This window comes from Geotrypetes seraphini, chromosome 2 (assembly GCF_902459505.1).
Source record: "Geotrypetes seraphini chromosome 2, aGeoSer1.1, whole genome shotgun sequence".
NCBI lineage: Eukaryota > Metazoa > Chordata > Amphibia > Gymnophiona > Dermophiidae > Geotrypetes > Geotrypetes seraphini.
The window spans coordinates 523,952,916-523,962,254 of record NC_047085.1 but is presented as its reverse complement, the minus strand read 5'-3'; the positions used below and the strand labels follow the sequence as shown (position 1 = coordinate 523,962,254).

General features: G+C 38.5%; 1 long non-coding RNA gene across 1 annotated transcript; it reads right to left on the bottom strand.

The window, feature by feature from the left end:
* Window positions 1-214: 214 nt before the first annotated feature.
* Window positions 215-8,941, bottom strand: LOC117354748. The gene is made up of 3 exons (XR_004538231.1): window positions 8,618-8,941; window positions 8,268-8,323; window positions 215-392 (listed from the first exon to the last, which is right to left on the bottom strand). It is a non-coding gene; the product is annotated as an uncharacterized LOC117354748 (long non-coding RNA).
* Between the last annotated feature and the right edge of the window lie 398 nt (window positions 8,942-9,339).

Sequence of the window (9,339 nt, the reverse complement as noted above, 5' to 3'; positions counted from 1 at the left end):
TGAGATAAGAACCTCACCCTTTCTCTTTTACCCTAGAAACCAGGGTTAAAGGGGGAAACGGGTTCACCAGTCTGCACAAATTCATGTTTTATTCAGGTTGACCAGCTTTTGTCTCTGTAATCCACATAGAACTTGTGCAATATTGTAATTGTACTTGTGATAACTCATGTCTCAAGAGATGAAGGAAGTAGAACCAGGAATGTGAATGCTTATACTTTATTGAGGAAGCGAAACAAGGGACAGCAGAATCATGAGACATCTCTACAGAAAAATAGGCTTCAAGTGCTAGATGATATGGAAGAAGATCCCTTGTATGGAAGAGAAGAGTACAGAGAGGATTCTACGGTGGCCATTTGGCACATTCCTTTGGCTGATAGCGAGGCCAGGACCTTCTAGAAGAGAGAAAAAGACAAGTAAATACTGAGCAGAGGCAATCTGAGAGAAAAACACAAAATCTTTCTGAAGGGATTATCGTGATCAGTATTGAAATGGGAGTTGCTTCAAGAACACATTGATTAGGTGCTGTTTAGGTCTGAATGCAGAACTTTTATTTTGGATTACATTATTACTTCCTGCTTTTTCATGCTCTGGGTGTTCATACAGTAGATCTCTAATAAAGACCGGTTTCTTTCCTGCTCTGTACATTACATTACATTGGTGTCTTCTATTCTGCCAATACCTTTCAATTCTAGGCAGTTTACAACAAGGGTTGGCCTGGTAGTATGCGTGGAGGGTCGATCAGGTTTAGATAGATCATTTGATAAATTTCTTGAATAGAAAGGTTTTAAGTTCTTTCCTGAATGTTTTGCAGTTGGGCGTTATAGTCAGCAGATTGGAGAGGAGGCGGTCTAGTTTCGCTGCTCTGGTGGCTAATAGTCCATCGTATATTTTTTTGCTTTGTATACCTTTGATTGGGGGGTAGTAAAGGGTGCATGAATTCTCCTTGGTCTGGATGTATTTTTCCTTATTAGGCGGTTGCTCAGATAGCTTGGTCCGTTTCCATTTAGGGCTTTGAATAGGGTGCAGTAGAATTTGTATTGTATGCTTGCTTGTACTGGAAGCCAGTGTGAATCTCGGAAGGCGGTGGTAATGTGGTCATATTTTTTCATGGAGTAAATCAATCTAAGAGCTGTATTTTGGACTGTTTGTAATTGTTTTAGCTTATTGGTTGGGAATGACAGGTATAGGATGTTACAGTAGTCCAGGAGTCCTAGGATTAGCACTTGTACCAAGAGTTTGAATTGTTCATTGTTGAAGTATTTTCGGATTTGCCTTAGGTTGCACATGGTTGCAAATGCCTTCTGGATCGTTTTTGCTGATTTGAAGTTGCATGGTGCAGCCTTTGTCTATCTTTATTCTCAGCAGTTTTAAGCTGGGTTGTATGGGGTATGTGATGGAGTCTATTTCTAGGTTTGTTATGGTTGTGGTTTTGTTTTTTTCTAGAAGAAATTGATTTTGTCTTGATTCAGCTTTCATTTGTGGTCTCTCATCCATTTTGACACAGTTTCTAGTGCAGTGTGTAGTTTGTTCATTGTGTTGGGGTTGGTTTGGTCGAAAGGCAGAAGGATGGTGATGTCATCTGTATAGCTGTATGAAGTTAGGCCTATTTCATGTAAGCATGTGCCAAGTGTGGTTATGTAAAGGTGTTGGAGATAGTGGGGAGCCTTGGGGGACTCCGCAGGGGTTGTTCCAGGATTCCGACTCTTCCTTGTTTGCTTTAATTCTGTATATTCTTGAGTGGAGGAATCCTTCAAACCAATTGTAGACTTTGCCTGGGATTTTTATTGCCTCTAGTGTTTGTAGTAGGATGCTGTGATCTACTAGGTCAAATGCCGCTGTGAGATCGAGTTGTATGAGTAGCATTTTTTTGCCTTTACTTAGGTGTTGTTTGGCTGTGTCTAAGAGGGAGACTAATAGTGTTTCTGTGCTGTAGTTGCCTCTGAAGCCTTATTGTGAGTGGTGGAGTATGTTGTAGTTTTCAAATATTTGGTGAGAAGTTTTGCTACGAGGCCTTCCATTGGTTTGATGTAAAGCGGTATGGAGGCTATAGGTCTATAATTGGATGGCTGATCTGTTTTTCCCTTTGAGTCTTTCAGGATAGGGGTTATGATGATTTCGGATAGGTCTTGTGGAAACTGGCCCTCTGTTAGCATGTAACTGATCCACCGCATAAGGTAGGTGCGGAATTTAGTGCTGGCTGCTTTTAACAGTTATGGGGCAGTGGTTGAGGTCACAGGCTACATGATTGTAGAGTCTTTCTAGGTCGGGCCATTGTAAGTTTGGGAAGTCTGACCAATTTCTGTCTGCTGCGTAGACCTCTTTTTCTATGGGTGGTAGTGAGATTTTGTCGAGATGGCTTGGGTCCCAGTGAAAGTGTTTCTGGCTGTTGAGATTTTGTTTCTGAAGAATTCAGTCAGTTGGTTTGCTGTGGGGGGAGGTGCAGTATTGGTGTCTAGGTAGGGTTTGGTGTCTGTGAGTTCCTTTAGTAGTTTGAAAAGTTTTTTGGTGTCTTGTGCCTATTTGAATGGTGTAGTATGATTTTATTTTTTTCTTTCAGCTTTTGTTTGTATTGTTTGTTCAGCATTGTCCAGGTTGTTTTTGTGTGTTCTTGGTTGTCTTTTCACCATTCTCTTTCAAGACATCTGCCTTTAAATGTCAAAGGTCTTAATAATATAATCAAGAAACGTAAAATATTATCTTACATTGATGATCTTAAATCTGATATCATTCTCCTACAAGAGACTCAGACTCAGCCAAGTTCATTAAACAAGGTTTTTGCCCTCCTGTATTTTCTCCTGCATTGAATGGAAAGAATGGTGTTCTTACTCTAATAAGACAGCACCTGTCCATTTCAATTATTGCCAGCTCTCATGATACATATGGAAGATGGGTAAGTACCAAGCTATCTATTTCCAATCGCAACCTCCGTATTATTAATCTCTATGCACCAAATTTGGACTCCCCAGATTTCTTTCACAATTTAGCTAATCATATTTTACAGGATCCTGACACTCCGGTCATTGTAGGAGGAGACTTCAACCTTATTCTTGATCCATTGAAAGATAGAAAATCACATGCCATATATAAAAAACCTAAATCATGGTCTGCACTACATGATATTTTGTCCCAGCTACCCTTGGAGGCTTCACCATAAAGACTCTGACCAGTATACCTTTTTTTCTGCTCCTCCAGGATTGATTATTTTCTTACCAGCTCCTCTATCTTGCAATACATCACCACTTCTCACATCAAGGTTTCAAGGTTTCAAGGTTTATTAATTATTTGATGAATCGCTATATCTTTATGCAAAGCGATGTACATAGTAAAAAATACAATTAAGTTAAAACACATACAGTATATATAGACAATAGAAATCAACATGACCAACAACAATTGGGAGGGAAGAGGGGTAAAAGTTACATCTGTTATATTGGAAAATACATTTAAAGGAAAGAACATTAGGGAATAAAGGAATTTTATAAGCACGAGTAATAAAAAATAAAATAAATTTTAGATATTAAAAGCCTGTTTAAAAAGAAATGTTTTTAAGGATTTCTTAAAGGATAAAATGTCTTTTTCAATTTTTATGTATTGGGGCAATGAGTTCCACCATTGGGGGCCAACTACAGAAAACATATCTAATCGTCGAGTGCCTATTATTTTTAAGGAAGGAACAACTAGTAAGTTTTGGGAAGAAGATCTAAGTGTACGTATGGAACTATAAGGAATTAACATTTTAGAAATGCATTGGGGTTGATTGAATATCAGATTTTTAAATATAAGTAACAAGACCTTAAATTCTATGCGCTGGCAAATAGGGAGCCAATGTGATTCGATGAAGAGAGGAGTTACATGATCAAATTTTTTGGCGTCATGGATTAATTTAATAGCAGTATTTTGGACAATTTGAAGTTGTCGTTTTTCTTTTTGAGTAATATTAAGTAACAAAGAATTACAGTAGTCTAATTTTGCTATTACTAGAGAATGAATTAGAATGTTGCGTGATTTTGACTCAAGGAATTTGGATATAGATCTAATCAAACGTAATTTATAGAAACAGACTTTAACTATGTTGTTAATATGATCTTTAAATTCCAATTTTTCGTCAATTATAACACCTAAGATTTTCAATTTAGGAACAATTTCAATTGGCTTATTATTGAGTAGAAAAGGTGAATGTAATGTGATGTCTCTTTTCCAGTTAAAGATCATAGCTTTTGTTTTATTTATATTTAATGCTAATTTATTGTTATTAAGCCAATTTTGAACAAGATCGAGTTTTGAATTTAAAGATTTAATGTCTTCTTGATTTTCGGGATTAATAGGGTGTATTAATTGAATGTCGTCTGCGTATGAAAAAGCAGTAAAACCAACATCCATTCCATCACAGTCTCTGACCATGCTGCTGTTTCTATCACATGCTCTCACTTTTCTCTTGCACCTCGCAGCAAACAATGGAGGTTCAATTCCTCACTTCTGGCTGAAGCCCAGTTTTCAGATTCCATAACGGCTGCTATTAAAGAATTTTTTCAATTCAATATTCCTTCACATACCAACTGGACTACCACCTGGGACGCTTTTAAAGCTTACATACGGGGCACCATTATTCAGTTCACTACACGCCTTCACTCTTCTCGGAAACAAACACAACTGGATCTTGAAACTCGTATTTGTGAAGCTGAATCGCGCCACATCTCAGATATTTCAGATATTACAGCCTTGACGAATCTGCGCAATCTTAGACTCCAATACAATTCTTTGCTGAGCTCATCTGCTGCTAAATCGGTATTTGCCCAATCCTCTACTTACTATGCGGACAATAATAAGCCAGGCCATTTACTTGCAAATTATCTTTAAAAAGCCCAGGATAAAACTACTATATCTTCTATTAAAAACTCAACTGGTCAATACCTCACGGACCCTTCTGACATTTCTTCCACCTTTTATGATTTTTATCAGCACTTGTATTCCTCTGAAACCTCCTCTACTAATGCCCATCTCAATTCATTCCTATCTTTCCCTCACCCTTCTTTATAATCATCGGAGTCTACCTCACTTATCTCTGACTTTACAGCCCAAGAACTTACAGATGCCATCAATTCTATGACTCCTAACAAATCTCCGGGCCCGGACGGCCTTACTGTTGAATTCTACAAAGCCTTTCTCCCCTCCCTGCTATCTTTAGAACATTCGACTGTGGACCCCTACTACCTCCAGCATGCTCCTGCCATTCCTCTTCCTCCACTAGCCAAACAAAACCCGATTTTGCTTAATACATGGCAGGCGCTTCATCGCATAGACTCTATTTCAGAGAAAAAATTGGGTGAATTGATACTAGCACCGATCTGGCACAACCCCAAACTTAACATTGATAATGCAGTTGTGGTTTGGAAAACCTGGCATCGTCAGGGCATTTGGAATTTATCTTATCTTATTATAGATGACAAATGGATTACCTTCTCCGATATTATGGCAAAATTTAATATTCCCACCTCTCAGTACTTTAGATGGGTACAATTACACCATTGTCTTGCTGCAAAATTTTCTTCTCCTTCTTCTCTTCATACTAACCCGGACTTGCAATCTAAGATTCTCGCCTTTTCAGCCTCTAGGGGTAAGTCTTCCAATTGGTATAAACTTATTCAATCTAAATGTTTTCCTACACTCCTGGATTCCAAAACCAAATGGAATCAAATGTTGAAGTCTCATTTCACTGATGGAGTCTGGACTACTTTGTGGACCAAAATTTTTAAATCCCTTCACTCTGCCTCTCATAGGCAAACAGCGATTTTCCTTTACCGTCGAGCCTTTTGGACTCCCACTAAAACTGCTAAAGTCATGAGATCCTCGGATAATCTTTGTTGGACCTGCAAGTCTTCTGAAGGATCCTTACGCCATATGCTATATGAATGCCCTCATTTGCAGATTTTCTGGACATCTATCTGGAAGATGATTACCCAAATTTTTGCGCTTAATGACCCCTTATCTTTTGATATTATTATTCAGGGCTCCCTAGCTCTTTCCACACCTCTCTCTATGTATCATGACCGTCTTCTAACCCTTTTGTTATTTCTCGCTCTTCAAATAATATTACAAAACTGGAAAGACTTTACAAAAATTGACTTCAACCAATGGTGGAATTCTGTATGTCTCCATAATAAATACGAACGACATATGGCAAATCATTGTAATTCATCGTTATCCTATACTAAAACATGGTCGATAATAATGGAATTTTGTGGTATGGACCTTTGACTGTATATTTACCTGATCTCTTTTTGTCTTATTCATATTAATTTTTAATATGTTTACTATGAACACTCACTCTGTTGCTGTATTTTCAGATATGATAGCTCTCCGTTTGATTTAGCATGATTATTGTCACTACATTTTATTCCTGACATTGTACTCACTTGCCAATTATTATCCTATAATGTGTCTTCTCCCTTTTATATCCACGTTATTACTGATAACTGATGTATTAACATATACTTGCTGTTTCGTATCTTTGTTTATTACCTATAATCCGATCTCTACTCATGTGTAATGTGATCTACTTGATGGTGTCCTTTCTTTCGATTACTTCCGTAGTTTTTACGGAAGCTTCTCTCATATTTCTGTAACTCTTTTGTTTATAAAACCAATAAAATTATTGGAACTGAAAAAAAAAAAAAAAAGACATCTGCATTGTCATTTGAGTTGTAGTAGTTCGTTGTCAAACCATTTGTCTGAGCGTCTGCAGATTCTGGTTTTTCTTTGTGATTGTGTCATGTCTTCAAGGATGGCTGTGCTTAGAGTGCACCAGTGGTTTAGGAAACCCTTGGGGTTGCCATCTTGGATCATGGTGTCTACTTTGTTCCAGAATGTAAGTGGGTCGATCTTGTTGTGTGTTTCGTATGTTAAGCTTTGGTTATTTTGTTTGGTTTTGCCGTGTCCAATTGATTTTGAAGGTGTATCTTTAGTGGTCTGACCAGAGGGTGCGAGACCAAGTTCCATCTGTGGTGTGTATGTCTTGTGTGGTGGATGTTTGGGACATGAAGGCAGCTATGTCGATTTGGTGGCCCTTTTCGTGTGTGGTTTGTGGGTCCAGGATTCTGTAGGAAAGGATTTTGAGTAATGCAAAGAGGTTTTCTGTTTGATTGGAAGATTCGTCTTCTAGGTGCAGGTTAAGATTGCCTAGGATTAGGTTATATGTTGATATGAGGGATATTCTGAGAATAAATTCTTCAAATTCTGATTTTGCTAAGTTCCATATTCCTGGTGTTATGTAGCAAAGTAGGCATATTAAGGTTTCTTTCAGTGTGGGGCTCGATAGTTGGCATGAGAGTAGATTCATGTGTGGGATGAAGGCTTTGTCCTGTAGGGCTATATTTAGAGTATTTTTGGCTAGGATGGCTAGTCCTCCACCTTGTTTTTTGTCTCTGCAAACTACTTGTATTTTGTAGCCTTGTGGACACACTTCTGTTATTCTAGGGTCGGCATCTGAGGTAGCCATGTTTCTGTGAGGAAGAGGCATCCTAGTTTTTCTGTTTCTATCCAGTCCCTTATAATCTCAGTTTTGGGCCTAGGGATCTGATGTTCATGTATGCGCATTTTATTGATATAAATTCTGTTTTAGTGTTACTTGAAGTTTTTGGGTAGATGAGGTAGTTTGCTTGGGGGTTGGTTTGTTCCTGGGATGGTTTCAGGAGGCGTTTGTAGGTCTTCTCCCCCAGGTCTGGGGAATCCTGTGGTGCATGCAGGAGGAGCAGTCAACCATGTTTATATGGTATCTCCCTGCTGGGTGGTGGTTTCTATTACTTGTTACTAAAACTGGAATAGGAGAGTTATAGTTTACTTTTGCTTTCCGGTTTGTTAGGATCAAGAGTAACAGGATGATGACTGTTCCTGTTTTGAAATCTTCATTTTGTGGAGTTGAGAGCTGTGGGTTGGTTGGTATGTATGTGAGAAAGTTTGGAGTGAGTTGTATTGCTTTTGAGGTTTTTTTTCTAGTATGGGTAGGATTATTTTTTTGTTCTAGGGGGGACTGGAGTGGCGTCGAGCGGTGGAGGGAGGGGCAAGATGGAGGGAACCTTCCTCCTTCCTCTACCTTGTTTCATAGACCAGAGAGAGGAGGGGAATCAGAGGCCAAGATGAATGTTTGAAACAATATACTCCTGAAAGTGATAGAAAACCAGAGAGAAGGGGGTGGCTAAATGATTGTTAATTGCTGTCTTTTACCTATGCTCAAATTGCTAATATACCTAACAAGAGGAAGTTGGATTTACCAGCAATTATGTCCCATGGGATTTCTTTAATGGCGCTTGTTTCTCCTTAAAAGTTTCTGCAAGAAAAAAGAAACAAACCAGGTACAAGGGAAGAAGGAGAGCTAGATTCTAGAGAAAAGCAGCAAAGTCACTTCAAAGGGATCAACCAAGAGAGGCACAAAGATGCTCACAGATATCCACACAGCAACACTCATACATGCACACGCACAGACACACATGAACATACATGCACACAGAGCTAGACACAGTTGCTACAAAGAGCAAGTTTTGCTGACACACTAACTCCAAAAAAGAAGTGGTTTTGAAATTTACAACAGTTGAGAAGAACAAGAACAAAAGTCTGGACTTACCAAGAAATCAGAGGGTTTATAAATCTTTTCCTAAAGGGAAGAACGAGAGCAGAGATTTTAGAGAAGATCAGTAAAGTCACTGTTCTGTCAGCAAAGGCATCAATCAATGGAGGTGTGCAGACACCTATGAACACGTCTGTGCACACACACACACGCTAACAGATAGTGAATGCAGACAAGAACAGACACATGTACCGGGAGCATAGCCACGGAAGGTCCCAGGCCCACCCAGTTTCACCTAAAGCCCACCCAGAGGCAGTGCACACCAGCTACCAAGGATTACATATCTCTCAGTCCTTTTTCCTCCCTCACCCCTCCATGGTATTTCAGTGAATTATGGGTGTCAGGCCAACCAACAAAAGCTGGACCTGTGGGGAGATGGGTGCTGGGTGCTGAAGGGAATAATAATTAATAGTAATTTATTTTTATATATCACCTACCCAGCAGTTCAAAGCAGTTTACACAATAGGTACTCAGCATACAATATAATAATAACATCATACATAATATAATTCTAAGTAACTAATACAAGCATAAAACTAAAGAATAAAAAACCACAAAATAAACTAAAATAGTATAGATAAAAAGATTAAAAGTATATTATAACTACATGATAATATGAAAATCAATAATGTATATTATATTGTTTAAATAAGTGGGTTTTAAGATCTTTTCAAAATTGATAGAAAGTAAGAAATGGAAATTGAAGGGGGAGAGGTGCT